General features: G+C 41.8%; 2 protein-coding genes across 3 annotated transcripts in view; one reads left to right on the top strand and one right to left on the bottom strand.

Moving 5' to 3' along the window:
• The window catches only part of CACNA2D3 (calcium voltage-gated channel auxiliary subunit alpha2delta 3), a 1,201,789-nt gene that overhangs the window by 218,101 nt on the left and 968,843 nt on the right, over nt 1-14,845 (bottom strand). The window lies entirely within an intron of this gene.
• The window catches only part of LRTM1 (leucine rich repeats and transmembrane domains 1), a 72,638-nt gene that overhangs the window by 9,043 nt on the left and 48,750 nt on the right, over nt 1-14,845 (top strand). The window contains exon 1 of one of the 2 annotated variants that reach the window (XM_056524383.1): nt 7,770-7,830. The exons of the other annotated variant lie outside the window; for it this stretch is intronic. The gene's annotated coding sequence lies outside the window, so the exon portion shown is untranslated. Of the gene's footprint in view, nt 1-7,769; nt 7,831-14,845 lie in introns of those variants that run through there. 2 annotated transcript variants of the gene reach the window in all.

Below are 14,845 nucleotides of genomic sequence, written 5' to 3'. Positions count from 1 at the left end.
GAAGGACAGGTAGGACACACGATAAATCAGAGGACATGTAAAAAAGCCCCAATATCTTATTGTGGAATTCCAGACCCAACACAAAGTCATTCTAGACACCATGGGGGATTTATCATTGTGTTCTATTTCTTTTTTGGTCTAAATCTGCTCATTTTTTATTTTTCCGCAAATTTTTCCGCAAATGGTGCAAAAAAAAAAACAAAAACCTGCAAATCTAGACCACCTCCCGACCAGGTCTAAAAATAAATTACTACTGCACTGGAAAATATTTCCCCCTCCCCCAACTCTAAGCTTTGTCTGGATGAGCCACGATTCAGTTCACTTCTGACATTGAACACCGCAGCTGCAATTTTACCTGCTACTTTACAATGCCGTATCCCCACGAGCAGCACACTTCCTAGTGTCGTAGCACACATAGGTTTTTCAGTATCCTCATCGTGTCATATACTCTCCCTTCCTCTATTTGAGAGGTCACCATAATAACGTCAGTGTACTATAGCACTTACCCTGCCCTTCCTCTCAGAAAACACCCCTTCTTGAAATAACAGCACCTATCCAACACCATATCTTCTGTTCCACCCCGCTTCTGATTTTACCCCACTTGTGCTACTTATTGTATTTTTATTCATATATATTTTTTATTTAATAGATATTTATTCCTTTTTAGCGCTGGTATTTATTCTTTTTATTTTTAGTACTACAAATTACTACTCCTTTGGTGTTTTTGCAGGCGGTTTTAATTCTTTTTTGGACTTTAGCGATCCAAAATAGTGATGGAGATACCTTTTTTAATACAATTTTGTAGGGTACCAAAAAAATAAATAAATAAAAAAGATACAGTAATGATGGAAAAAATTGTATTTAACGAAATGTATCTTTTTTATAACAACATTTTTAATAATTTTTTAACGGGGATCAATTTATGTGGGCGGGCAGGACACTAAAAATGTAGCCGATAATAGTAAAAATGTAGTGTGTGTGCTTTTCACTTTTTTTCTTTATTGTTTACATTTTGTTAGGTAGTACTACTACTCCCAGCATGTAACACACTGTTCCATGATGGGAGTAGTACATCCTGTACTAATTGACAGATCACCCCAGGTCTGTTGCGATCCTCCTGTATAATGTATAGATGCGGCCGGCTGCTCTTCTATGGTCCCCTGCACTGCCGTATATATACACCTATTAATATTTCCCACAGAGAGCTGTGATTGGCCAGATGGTTCCTGCCAATCACAACTCTTTGTGGGAAATATGAATAGGTGTATATATACATCAGTGCAGAGGACCATAGAAGAGCAGCCGGCCTCATCTATACATTATACAGGAGGAACACAGGTGTCAGAAGTTACACTTGCTGAGATCTGTCTATTAATGCAAGTACTACAGCTCCCAGCATGGAGCAGAGTGTGCTCCATGTTGGGAGTAGTCGTACCTGCAGTTAAGGACAGATCACAGCAGGTGTCACTCCTGACACCCAATGAGATCATTCTGTCTATTGCAGAGATGCGCTCCGCATCTCTGTACTATATTCCGGCCGGCCAATGATGTGAATAGAATATCACTCATTCATATTTCCCTCTGAGAGCGGGGATTGGCTGCAACCATCTGGCCAATCGCTACTCTGGGTGGAAAATATGAATGAGTGATGTGAATTTCTATTCACATCACTGGCCGGCCAGAGTACAGAGCAGAGAGTACAGAGCAGAGATGGGAGCGCTGTATAGAGGCGCTCCGCATCTCTGCTATATTATGGATGATCGCATCGGGTGTTATGACTGACACCCGGGGCGATATGTCTAATAGTAAAGGTACCACTACTCCCATCATGGAACAGTCTGTTCCATGCTGGGAGTAGTAATACAACCTAAAAAATGTCAAAAATAGAGAAAAAAGTGTAACACACACACTTTATCAAAAATGTATAAAAATGTTGTTATAAAAAATCCCTACTGCATCATTTTTTTTTTTTTTGTACCCAACAAATTTTGGTTTCCAAAAAAAACGCCGAAGGGGCCAAAAATGCAATTTCCACCTAAATGCAAAAAACGGCAGAAATAAACACAAGAAAAAAAATGCCAAACATGGGAAAATGCTGTGGCGTTTTTTTCTTGTGTTTTTTTTTTGGGGGCCACAAAAATAACGAGTAGAAACTTAGTCTTAAAGAGATCCAAAAATATCCAAACTTTTATCTTATTGAAAGGTTGTCCCATTTCGGAATGAAGCAGATATATGACAGGGAGATGGGAGAGAGGGGGGAGCTGGAGAGCTGCTGAGACAACACCACATAAAAAAAAATACACAACTTCCTATCAGGAGTAAAGCATTGTGAACCCAGTATCATTTTTAATAACACAACTAGTCATGTCGGGGTCTTATTTAAATAGAAATCCTGGGGTGATAGTCTTATTTAAATATAAATGATAAAATTGTGCCCGCCAGCAGCCTCCACTTCAAAGAGCCTAGCAGTTTACTGAAATTGGATGGGTATTCCATACTTACACATTTATAGAAAATCCACAGGATGTACCATAAATGTCCAATAGATGATGGTCACACCTCTGGGAATTGCACCTATTTATAGAATGGGACACCCCTGACTCCATCCTTTCTGAATTTCGCAGCCAAAAGTGGACAGGATTACTAGAGATAGGTCTGGATCTCAGAGGTGGGACCTGAATCTATCAAATATGTAACCTGTGGAAATGCCATGAATGCCTGACATGGGAATAACCCCTTATCTACTATAGTAGCTGTATAAATCTGTCTTTAGTGTGCTTCACTAGTGGTAATATGCAGAAAAGTTGGAGATTTGGAACTCTGTTTTGATAAAATGCAACCTTTACACCTATAAAGATGTTTCAGACAGGTTTAGAGAAATAAAGTAGCAGCCTGTATTTGCACTATAATATAACAGGCATAGGTCATTGTAAAATGAAATGACAATCTGTACAGTATTCCAGTAGCATTTGTTATTTAATTGCTCTATAGAATATTATAAACATCAAGCATAATGAGAAGATCAAGTGATCATATAAAATTCAACCTCAGGTCATCTGTGCTAGACGGGGCAGGGATTAAAAAAATGGCAACATTTGAGGGGTTTTCTTATAAATGCATCTCTCCTATACCGTGGCATGAAATAGGTAATTAAAATGGAAAATGGGATCCGGTAGCTCGAGGCCCCAGCGCGATCTATCCTTTGGATAGGGGATAAATTATTTTGCACTGGAGTACTCCTTTAACACCTATTGGAACCTATGCCATGATATATTGCTGTGGTTGCTGCCAAAGGAGGTCCAATGTGTTACTGGATTGTTGTCATTAATAAAATTGTCATTTAGTGTATACATACTATATATATATATATATATATATATATATATATATATATATATATACTCACCAAATAGACCTAGAAGATCAAGTGACAGCTAAGATACATATATTTCCTTCAGGAGAGGAACTTGTCTTCAACACCTTAGTGGACAAGGCCAGACCTGCATAAAGTATGTTTTTACACAGGAGTCTGTGAATCTATTAGACCTTCAGCTTCCTCCTTTCTAAACAACACAAGAGAGAGAATTCTCTAAACATACAAATGCAGATTTGTTCAGGAAGCTTGGATTTCATACTTCATAAACTGCATTCATTTTATAAGAAATATTCCCTCACTTAATCTGACCATAACACAAGCACAATTCAATGACATGTTGTATCATATAATGCACCTGTGAATGCTTTCTTAACAGTGTCCCCTTACTTGAGCAGCACAAGACCCTTCTTGTTTAAATCTGCAAGGACATTGCGTTTTGTTTAAGTTCTATAAACCAAAGCCAGTATTTCCTAATTGCATTACTGGAAGAAATATTTAGGCTGTAGCTTAGTAGGGAAAAGCTGCCATCATTTCAATTTCTAACTCTGTTGTTCTACATGTGAATTAAAGCCATTGCTGACAAGAATGAAAAGTAAAAACATCCTCCAAAGCTTTGAAAAAAATGGTTAATGTTTGCACTTCATGGGGTTTCAGAAGATCTCGGAAAGTCAAAGCTATTCAGCTATCAGGCTGTCTAGGTTAGAAAATGCATTTTTCGATACTATACAAGAGAGTTTCGACTTAAAGGGGTACTCCGCTCCTAGACAAAGGATAGGGGATAAGATGTCTGATCGCGGGGGTCCCGCCAATGGGACTTCCGCAATCTCTGTGCAGCACCCGGCGTTCATTTAGAATGCTGTGTACAGGTGTCGGGGGTCGTGACATAACCATAACAGCCACACTCCTTGGGACATTACGTCACCCCCCTCAATGCAAGTCAATGGGAGGGGGCGTGGCGGGACATCATGAGGGGGCATGGTCATGCCGTCACGACCCCCGCCACCTGCTACAAGCTTTTGTAACAAAATGTTTTGAAAGCTGGGACAGCGGAGTACCCCTTTAATCTATCTGCCAAACCTAATCATTTACAATTTTTTTTTCTTTTTTTTCTCATTTTATGGAAAGGGTCAGTAATTCCAATTCTCTATATTTGTCCTCCTTAGAGTCTAACAGTACCATACCTGTCCATGGGCTGTGTTTTGTGTTTGTAACGCAACTAATTTCACTTTTGCGAATAGGATTAAGCTGCAATACCAAGCAGAACCTGTGGACAGGTGCGGCACTGTATAAAAAGAAAGCAGACATGTTGTAAGAACTTGAAGGGTTAGCCCTCCCTGAGGTTTGGCTTGCCCTGGTTGCTTGGCTACGCCCTGTAGCAGCTAACTGGGGTGAGCCTGCACCTGTGGTGTGAGCATTTGATTCCAGCTCATTCTGTTTATAGTTGCCTGTGAAAGAACTTGCTTCGAGTAACCAGCTTTGTTTGTTTCTGATTTTTGGACATTGATCTTGGCTCTACTTTTTGACCTTCCTTCTGCTTCTGTGTATTTGTACCTTGCTTACTATATGTTGCTAAACCGGCCTGATGACTACGATTTCTGTGTGTGTGTTTGTTTAGTTTTATTTCTGTTAGTTTTGTGTGCCTCCAGCTGTTTACCGACAACAACCGTATTGTATTTTATTGTTTTGACTTTGTCTGTCCCTGCACATATTATAGGAAGGAACCATCCTCATGGTTGTGGACCTGTTGTTTAGGACTGGTACACAAGTAGGTAGGGACAGAGGGTGTGGGCAAGATTAGGGCTTCACTTAATCCCTCCCCAAGGTGACACACATTTTCTAAGCTTATACACAACTCAGTAAGCTCTCATTAGCTAATGAAGCTAAACTATAGTCACTAATTATCGTTTTACTCTACTGGAGCAGAACCACAAGGTGGCAAGCAGCCAGCTGTGAAAAATATAAATACCAGGAAAGCATTGCCTAAATGATGTGTCCTACAGTATATACCCTTTAAATCCACAACCACATACCTGCTGCACAACCCTATATAGTTCATTGGTTATAGACATAAGACAGATAGATAATGGCTTTATATTGAAAACATCAAGGTGGGACATTCACCTCCATTGTCATGTATGAAATTCCCATGAATTGGAAAACATGAGGTTGCAATGGAGAAGATAGTTTGTACATAGCTGGAGCAGTATGAACTGAGAAATATCTGGCAGTGTAAAAGCAATATGTAAACTTGAAACTAAAGTCGAATATAATAAAAACCTAGTGTTGAATAGTTTACTTTCAGGGCACTCAGCAAGGAAGTCATAATTTATGTAACTTTAGCTACATTTTTAAAGTAGTGAACATACTGTACCACATGGACAACAAATTCTAGCTGATTCACAGTGCTTTCTTATTCTTTTCAATTTTATTTTCCTGCAAATATTTTATAATTTTTTTTATATTGTAGATATGTTGATCTTAACCCTTTAGTAACCGCTTAACATCTAAAAAAAAAGGCTGTCACTAATGAGACCATCCATGATCTCCTGCACGGAGCCCCGACTCTTACTGGGAACAGGGTGTTTCGACCCCTGCACAAAGCAGACACACCCCTTCCATGCATCTCTATAGGAGAGCGACTTGGCTTTCTTCTGCTCTCCCATTGAGATACATATGGGGATCGATACGCCTCGTTCCAGAGAAGAGCCGGGGTCCCGTGCAGGAGATTGGGAGTGTCCCAGCGGTCAGATACACACGCATGCGCGCGATCTAAAACATCCTTTGGATTGGGGACATCTCCTTTAACCCCTTAATGACCAAGGAAGTATATTTACGTCCTTGGCCGGCTCCCGCGATATAACACAGGGTCACGTGGTGACCCCGTGTCATATTGGGTCGGTCCGGCATGTAACTCATGCCTGGACCCGGCGATAATAGCGCGCGGCAGTGATCGCGGTGCCATGCGCTATTAAACCTAAAGCGAAAGTAAAAGCTTCCCGGCTGCTCAGTGGGGCTGATCGGAACCACCGCAGGGAAAATGCGTTGTCCCGATCAGCTAGGACGTGAGCGGAGGACCTCTTACCTTCCTCCGGCGCATCCCTTCGGTGATTGATTGCTCCGAGTCTGAGATGCAGGCTTGAGCAATTGACCGCCAATAACACTGATCAATGCAAAGCTATGGCATTGCAGTGATCAGAGTATAAGATCAGTGTGTGCAGTGTTAGAGCCCCCTATGGGAGCTATAACACTGCAAAAAAAAAAAAAGTGTCAAAAAAAAAGTGTCAAAAAAAAAGTTAATGAATGTGATTTAACCATTTCCCTAATAAAAGTCCAAATTACTACCCTTTTCCCATAAAAAAAACATGTAAATAAAAATAAATATAAACATATGTGGTATAGCCGCGAATGTAAATGTCCAAAATAACGTATTTTTGGTCCCTTTTTATATATTGAAAAAATGAATAAAAAGTGATCAAAAAGTCTGATCAATACAAAAATAGTACCACTAAAAACTTAAGATCACGGCACAAAAAATGAGCTCTCATACCGCCCCATATGCGGTAAAATAAAAAAGTTATAGGGGTCAGAAGATGACAATTTTAAACATATACATTTTCGTGCATGTAGTTATGATTTTTTCCAGAAGTACGACAAAATCAAACCTATATAAGTAGGGTATCATTTTAATCGTGTGGACCTTTCAGAATAAAGATAAGGTGTCATTTTTACCGAAAAATGCACTGCTTAGAAATGGAAGCCCCCAAAAGTTGCTAAATGTTTCTTCAATTTTGTCGCACAATGATTTTTTTCCCCGTTTCGCCGTAGATTTTGTGGTAAAATGACTGATGTTACTGGAAAGTAGAATTGGTGGCGCAAAAAATAAGCCATCATACGGATTTTTATGTGCAAAATTGAAAGAGTTATGACTTTTAAAAGGTGAGGAGGAAAAAACAAAAGTGCAAAAACAGAAAAAACTGTAGTCCTTAAGGGGTTAAGCCAGGCTGCTGTATTTAAACGGTTGAAGCCAGTGGCTTAGCGGAGTCCCCCAAAGCCCCTGCTTTGTGGGAGGCCCGCAGCAGTGGCGTTGCTAGGGGGCCCGCTGCTATTTCTTGCGCATCCCCAGGCTGTGGCACTGAGCACTATGTGTGCCCTTCGGCCATCGCCCCCAGAGCAGCGCGGGCGCAGGAAAGTCAGGGACTTTGAAATTGTTGCCCTAAAACATCTCTGGGGGCGCTGCACTCCTCTATCTGTCAGGAGCCAGCTTTCACAATGCTGGTGGTATAGGACCTGTGATGTCAACATGATGTTACCAGTCACATGTTAGGGGCGGAGCTGAGCAGGATAGAAGAAATGATGGATGAAGGACCTGTGTAATGCTGTGGAGGAGGCAGTACTGAGCTGCGCTGGAGTGGAGATCGCATGTCACCCCAATAGTAAGGAGATTACATGAGGAGGTTTGTCACAGTGTGTCACCCCAGTAGTAAGAGATTGCATGAGGCGGAGGTTTGTTACAGTGTGTTACCCCAGTAATAAGAGATTGCATGAGGAGGGGTTTTGTCACAGTTTGTCACCCCAGTAGTAAGAAGTTTACATGAGGAGGAGGTTTGTTACAGTGTGTCACCCCAATAGTAAGGAGATTACATGAGATGGAGGTTTGTTACAGTGTGTTACCCCAGTAGTAAGGAGATTACTTGAGGAGGGGCCAGTTTTGTACAGTGTGTCACCCCAGTAGTAAGGGGATTACATGAGGAGGAGATTTGTTACAGTGTGTCACCCCAGTAGTAAGGAGATTACATAAGGAGGAGGTTTGTTACAGTGTGTTACCCGAGTAGTAAGGAGATTACCTGAGGAGGGGCCCGTTTTGTTCAGTGTGTCACACCAGTAGTAAGGGGATTACACGAGGAGGAGATTTGTTACAGTGTGTCACCCCAGTAGTAAGGAGATTACATGAGGAAGAGGTTTGTTACAGTATATCATCACAGTAGTAAAGAGATTACATGAGGAGAAAGTTTGTTACAGCGTGACACCCCAGTAATAAGGAGATTACATGAGGAAGAGGTTTATTATAGTGTGTTACCCCAGTAGTAAGGAGATTACATGGGGAGCAGGTTTGTTACAGTGTGTTATGTCCCCCCTAGTAGTAAGAAGATTAGATGAGGAGGAGGTTTGAAACTGTGTGTCACCCCAGTAGTAAGAGAATTACATGAGGAGGAGCTTTGTTACAGTGTGTCACCTCAGTAGTAAGGAGATTACATGAGGAGGAGGTTTGTTACAGTGTGTCATCCCAGTAGTAAAGAGATTACATGAGGAGAAGGTTTGTTACAGCGTGACACCCCAGTACTAAGGCGATTACATGAGGAGGAGGTTTGTTACAGTGTGTCAACCCAGTAGTGAGAGAATTACATGAGGAGGAGGTTTGTTACAGTGTGTAACTCGAAGAGTAAGGTGATTACATGAGGAGGAGGTTTGTTACAGTGTGTCACCCCAGTACTAAGGAGATTACATGAGGAGGAGGTTTGTTACAGTGTGTCATCCCAGTAGTAAAGAGATTACATGAGGAGAAGGTTTGTTACAGCGTGACAACCCAGTAGTAAGGAGATTATATGAGGAGGAGGTTTGTTACGATGTGTCATCCCAGTAGTAAGGAGATTACATGAGGAGGAGGTTTGTTACAGTGTGTCATCCCAGTAGTAAAGAGATTACATGAGGAGAAGGTTTGTTACAGCGTGACACCCCGGTACTAAGGAGATTACATGAGGAGGAGGTTTGTTACAGTGTGTCACCCCAGTAGTGAGAGAATTACATGAGGAGGAGGTTTGTTACAGCATGTAACTCGAATAGTAAGGTGATTACATGAGGAGGAGGTCTGTTACAGTGGCACCCCAGTAGTAAGGAGATTACATGAGGAGGGGTCTGGTTTGTTACAGTGTGTCACCCCAGCAGTAAAGAGATTACACGAGGAGGAGGTTTATTACAGTGTGTCACCTCATTCATAAGGTGATTACATGAGGAGGAGGTTCATTACAGTGTGTTATGTCACCCCCAGTTGTAAGGAGATTACATAAGGAGGAGGTTTGTTACAGTGTCACCCCAGTATGTGATTACATGAGGAGGAGGTTTGCTACAGTGTGTCATCACAGTTGTAAGATGATTACATGAAGAGGAGGTTTGTTACAGTGTGTTACCCCAGTAATAAGGAGATTATATGAGGAGGAGGTTTGTTACAGTGTGTCACCCCAATAGTAAGGAGATTACATAAGGAGGAGGTTTGTTACAGTGTGTCACCCCAGTATATGATTACATGAGGAGGAGGTTTGTTACAGTGTGTCACCCCAGCAGTAAAAAGAGATTACGTGAGGAGGGGGTTTGTTACAGTGTGTCACCTCAGTAATAAGGTGATTACGTGAGGAGGAGGTTCGTTACAGTGTGGTATGTCACCCCAGTAGTAAGGAGATTACATAAGGAGGAGGTTTGTTACAGTGTCACCCCAGTATATGATGACATGAGGAGGAGGTTTGTTACAGTGTGTTATGTCACCCCAGTAGTAAGGAGATTACAAGAGGAGGAGGTTTGTTACAGTGTGTCACCCCAGTAGTAAAGAAATTACGTGAGAAGGGGGTTTATTACAGTGTGTCACCTCATTCATAAGGTGATTACATGAGGAGGAGGTTCGTTACAGTGTGTTATGTCACCCCAGTAGTAAGGAGATTACATAAGGAGAAGGTTTGTTACAGTGTCACCCCAGTATGTGATGACATGAGGAGGAGGTTTGTTACAGTGTGTCACCCCAGTAGTAAGGAGATTACATGAGGAGGGGGTTTGTTACAGTGTGTCACCCCAGTAGTAAGGAGATTACATGAGGAGGAGGTTTGCTACAGTGTGTCACCCCAGTTGTAAGATAGGGTGTCTCAAAGAGCGGAGCCAATGGGCAGAGTCAAGGGGGCGTCAAAATTTGCAAAAATCCTTGCACCAGCCCTGTGTATGTGTGTGTGTGGATGTATGATGTGTGTATAATGATTGTATGTATAATGTCCCCCACTGATCATGGAAGAAAAAAAGCACTTTATGAAGACGTGGTGAGTGCAGCCTTTCATTTTTTTCTAAGGAACATTATATGCAGAGTGAGCAATGGGTGGTAGTATTATATTTAAAGTGCACAGTGTATAGCAGTATTATTTTCTGATGGTACAGTGTGTGGCAGTATTATATTCAGAGGATGCAGGGCAGTATTATATTCAGAGGATGCAGTATTCAGAGGGTGCAGTGTCTGGCTATATTATATTCGGAAGATGCAGTATCTTGCAGTATTCAGAGGATGCAGTGTTGGCCGTATTATATTCAGAGGGTGCAGTATCTTTCAGTATTATATTCGGCGGGTGCAATATCTTGCAGTATTATATTCAGAGGATGCAGTATGTAACCGTATTATATTCAGAGGGTGCAGTATCATGCAGTATTATATTCAGAGGATGCAGTATGTGACCGTATTATATCCAGATGGTGCAGTGTGTGGCATTCCTCACTTATTTATTTACTTGTTGTAAAACATAGATAATTGTCTTATTTTATCTATGCTATATATTGCACACTACAGTGGCATTAAAAAACAAACACATGTAAGTTACTTACAAATGCTCTTCATACATTCATAGAAAATGCCTATGGGTGGTGCATATCAGTATTGGTGGAGCAATTTGGTATAGGTGGGGTACATTGGCATGGGTGTAGAATACCTTGTGGGGGAGGAGCTTAGGGGCCTCCTCATTAGGTATCGCGGGGGGTACCCCCAAATGTATTGTTACTCCACTGGCTGCAGCCTGATTGCTCCATACGGGTCCCCTGTGCCCGGATTACAGGAGTCTGGAAGTTAATCTATTACATGCAAAGGTCAAAACTTGACCCCTAGTATGTAAAGGAAAACATGTAGCACCCACTTTCTCTCACTCTTCTGGGCAGTCACCCTTAGTATCCCGGCCTTCCGGCTAGGATCGAGGAATTTTTGTAGATCTGGTCGGATGTCGGGGCAGTATTACACTGCGCACATCCACTTATTTATTTTTTTTTTGTCACTGTGTCCACGTTTTGTGTTCTGTTTGTTCACAGGGATTTGGTAGGGTGAAGTAGCCCTTCTGGGTGTCCCTCCTGCCAGTCTAATGAAGATATGTGTGGCCATGAGGTTCCTCACCTCCCTGCTATACCCCGTGGCAACCCAGTTTTACTGGTTCCTTGATGACAACCTGGTTAACTCCTAGTTGTCCGCCGGGAACATTTTCGGTAGCTACGGCGAGAGGGGACATTGTACCTGGAACCTTGCAGGTGCCTTTTGGTCTAGAGGCGGAGGGTTTGGTTTGTTGGGGAACCTCTCTCCTTTCGGAGAAAGGCTTGCGATAGACCGCATCCTTGTGCACGTTTTTGTGTGTGAACACTTGCACTTTTTACTTGCGTGATTTGAGAGCACGTACCTCAGCTCTTCAATAAAAAAAAAGAATGGTCTGAATTTAAAACATCAAAAAGAAAAGCTAAATTCGCTATTTTTTTTATTAACCCCCCCCCCTCCCCTTTCAAAAAAAAAATAAAAAATTTTATGAATAAATGATATATGAACCTCAAAATAGTTTCTTTAAAGAACAGAATGTATCCTGTAAAAAACCAAGCCTTTATGCGGTTATTTCGATGGAAAAATAATAATGATAATAATAAAAAAAGATATATATGGTATACAGTGACCCCTCGACCTACGATGGCCCGACATACGATAATTTCAACATACGATGCTTTTTTATGTCGGGGCCATCGCATAAACGGCTATCCGGCAGCGCTGACTGCTTCAGCTACCACCGGATAGCCGTTTACGGTGCCCTGTGAGCACCGGTAATGGTCACTCACCTGTCCTCAGGGCTCCGATGCGCCCTCTTTGGGATCCTCTGCATCTTCGGCGCTCTCCATCGTCTTCATCACGTCTCTTCGTACGCCATCCTGTCATCCAATAGGAGCCAACGGCTGTCCGGGCATGCTGGGTGTTGTAGTTTTGCAACATCTGGAGGTCCTCAGGTTGTAGACCACTGTCCTATACTTTACATTGCACGGATCCCTCAACATACAATGGTTTCAACAAACTCTGGTCCGTTTGGAACGGATTACCATCGTATGTTGAGGGACCACTGTATACAGTACATGGTTTGTTGAGCTGTAAGGCCAAATGGAAGTTTGTAACTTTTTTCTGCAAAATATACAACAAAATATATTTGATATCATGGATCAGTGGTCTCCAATCAGCTGCAAAAATACAACTCCCAGCAACTCCCAGCATACTGAGGGTTCTAGTTTTGCAATAGCTGGAGGGCCACAGTTTGGAGACCACTGCCATAGACAATCAGGGTAGAGCCGGTCTACAAAAGTGCCAGAGGATCAATGGGTCCCATATGGCATTCACAGTGCTAAGATATTATATGAAGCCAAATTAATATTTTTTTTTTATGCCTTAAGGGAAAATTTATATAGAAAAGATGAGTAAGTGATGAATTTTCCAATTACTGTATGAGAATAAGGGGAAGGCACTTTCTTCTACAATGGCTATGGCTTGGTTTAACACATAAGGTACTTATGGTCCAGAATAGTGTTTTCCAACCAATGTGCCTCCAGGTGTTGCAAAACTACAAATCCCAGAATGCCTGGACAGCCAAAGACAACTCAAGGCTGTCCAGGCATGCTGGGAGTTGTATTTTTTGCAACATCTGGAGGCACCCTGGTTGGGAAACACTCGTCTAGAATTTCAGGACTATAAAAAGGGTCATCGTTCAATTAAAGCCTTTCTGGGGTACCGTGCATGAAGATAAGCTTTTCAGCTGGGAAGGAGTGCACTGTACACTGTATTTACTAACACAGCCATACCTGTATGGGGATGTGAATATTGGACAATGCCAGGTCCCACCTGGTGCTGTTCATCGCCATTTTTCCAAGAGTACAAAAGGTAAAGAATGGTAAATTAGTCTTGCTTCATACAGCTGGAATGCAACCCATTGTAAATGGATTTTTCAAACCAGGTAACACCTATAATTCACCTATCATTATAGTATTATAACCTATTTCTTCTGCTAGAAACTGTATCTGACCCGATAAAATATTTTTTTGGACAATCGTCAATTGGTGGTTCATGAGAAGAAACCAATATGGGGATAAAAGGAATAAAAAAGGAGAGAGGAATGTTAGTTTTACTACAGATTATTCTTAACCTAACAAACACAAATTAATAATTTTACCTGAGCTTCAGAGACAATGTCATGACGGATGATAGAAGTTTGTCCAGAGAGGTCAGATAACACATCCGTGTTCCTGCTGACAAACTCCCTAGCCTCCTGAGTAGTGTTGAGCGGCATAGGCCATATTCGAATTCGCGAATATTCGCGAATATATGGACGAATATTCGTCATATATTCGCGAATATTCGCATATCCGTAATTTTCTCGTTTTATTTTCGCATATGCGAACATTCACGTATGCGAAAATTAACATATGCGAAAATTAACTCATTAAAAATTAGTATTTGTAAAGATTCGCATATGCGAAAAATTGCATATGCTAATTTTCGCATATGCGAATTTCCGTCCGACAGTCTCACACAGTAGTATTAGAGCCTTCTTTACACCACACAAGCTGGAAGCAGAGAGGGGTGGTCACTGTGATGTGTACTGTGAAGAAAAAAAAAAAAAAAAAAAAAAATAAACGAATATTCGTAATTACGAATGTATAGCGCTATATTCGCGAAATTCGCGAATTCGCGAATATGCGATATTCGCGAATAATATTCGAATTGCGAATATTCGCGAGCAACACTACTCCTGAGTCAGTAAACCTGGCTGGGGGCTGTCATCCGAACTGGTCTCCCTATCTTTCCATGGTTTCAGTAAGTTTATATGGTACACCTGCTCAGGTTTTCCCTGCCTGGGCTGATGTACCTTGTAGGTCCCCTCTCCAAATTTTTCAAACACTTCGTATTGACCTTGCCACCTAGCCAGGAACTTACTGTCCACAGTCGGCACCAGAACCAAAACCCGATCTCCCGGGTTAAAATTCCGAGCCTGGCGATTATAGAACCTACTCTGGGCATGCTGGGCTTCCTCCACATGTTCCCTAACCAGCAGCAGCATTGTTTCCATCCTCTCTTGTATCTGAGTGACATACTCAATCACACTTTTATGCGGTGTGGCTTTTGGGAGAACTCCAATACGAGCCTGCGATATGCCTTGGCACCACCAACTGTTTTACATGATCACCCCATACTTGATTTTTATGGTACAACATCCCCTGTTGAACCACAAAATCGGGGTACATAGACTCAGCCCTCGGTTGTTGTGGCTAACCCTCAACTACTACCACATTTTCCAAGGCCCGAGATAGAGCTGGGTCCTGGTGCTGTACCAAAATTGTCTCCAGAGATGTTGAGATATGCCAACTCCAGACCCGGCAGCA

Source organism: Hyla sarda, chromosome 6 (genome assembly GCF_029499605.1).
Source record: "Hyla sarda isolate aHylSar1 chromosome 6, aHylSar1.hap1, whole genome shotgun sequence".
Lineage (NCBI taxonomy): Eukaryota > Metazoa > Chordata > Amphibia > Anura > Hylidae > Hyla > Hyla sarda.
The sequence above is the reverse complement of the archived record's forward strand: the minus strand, read 5'-3'. Positions and strand labels throughout refer to the sequence as shown.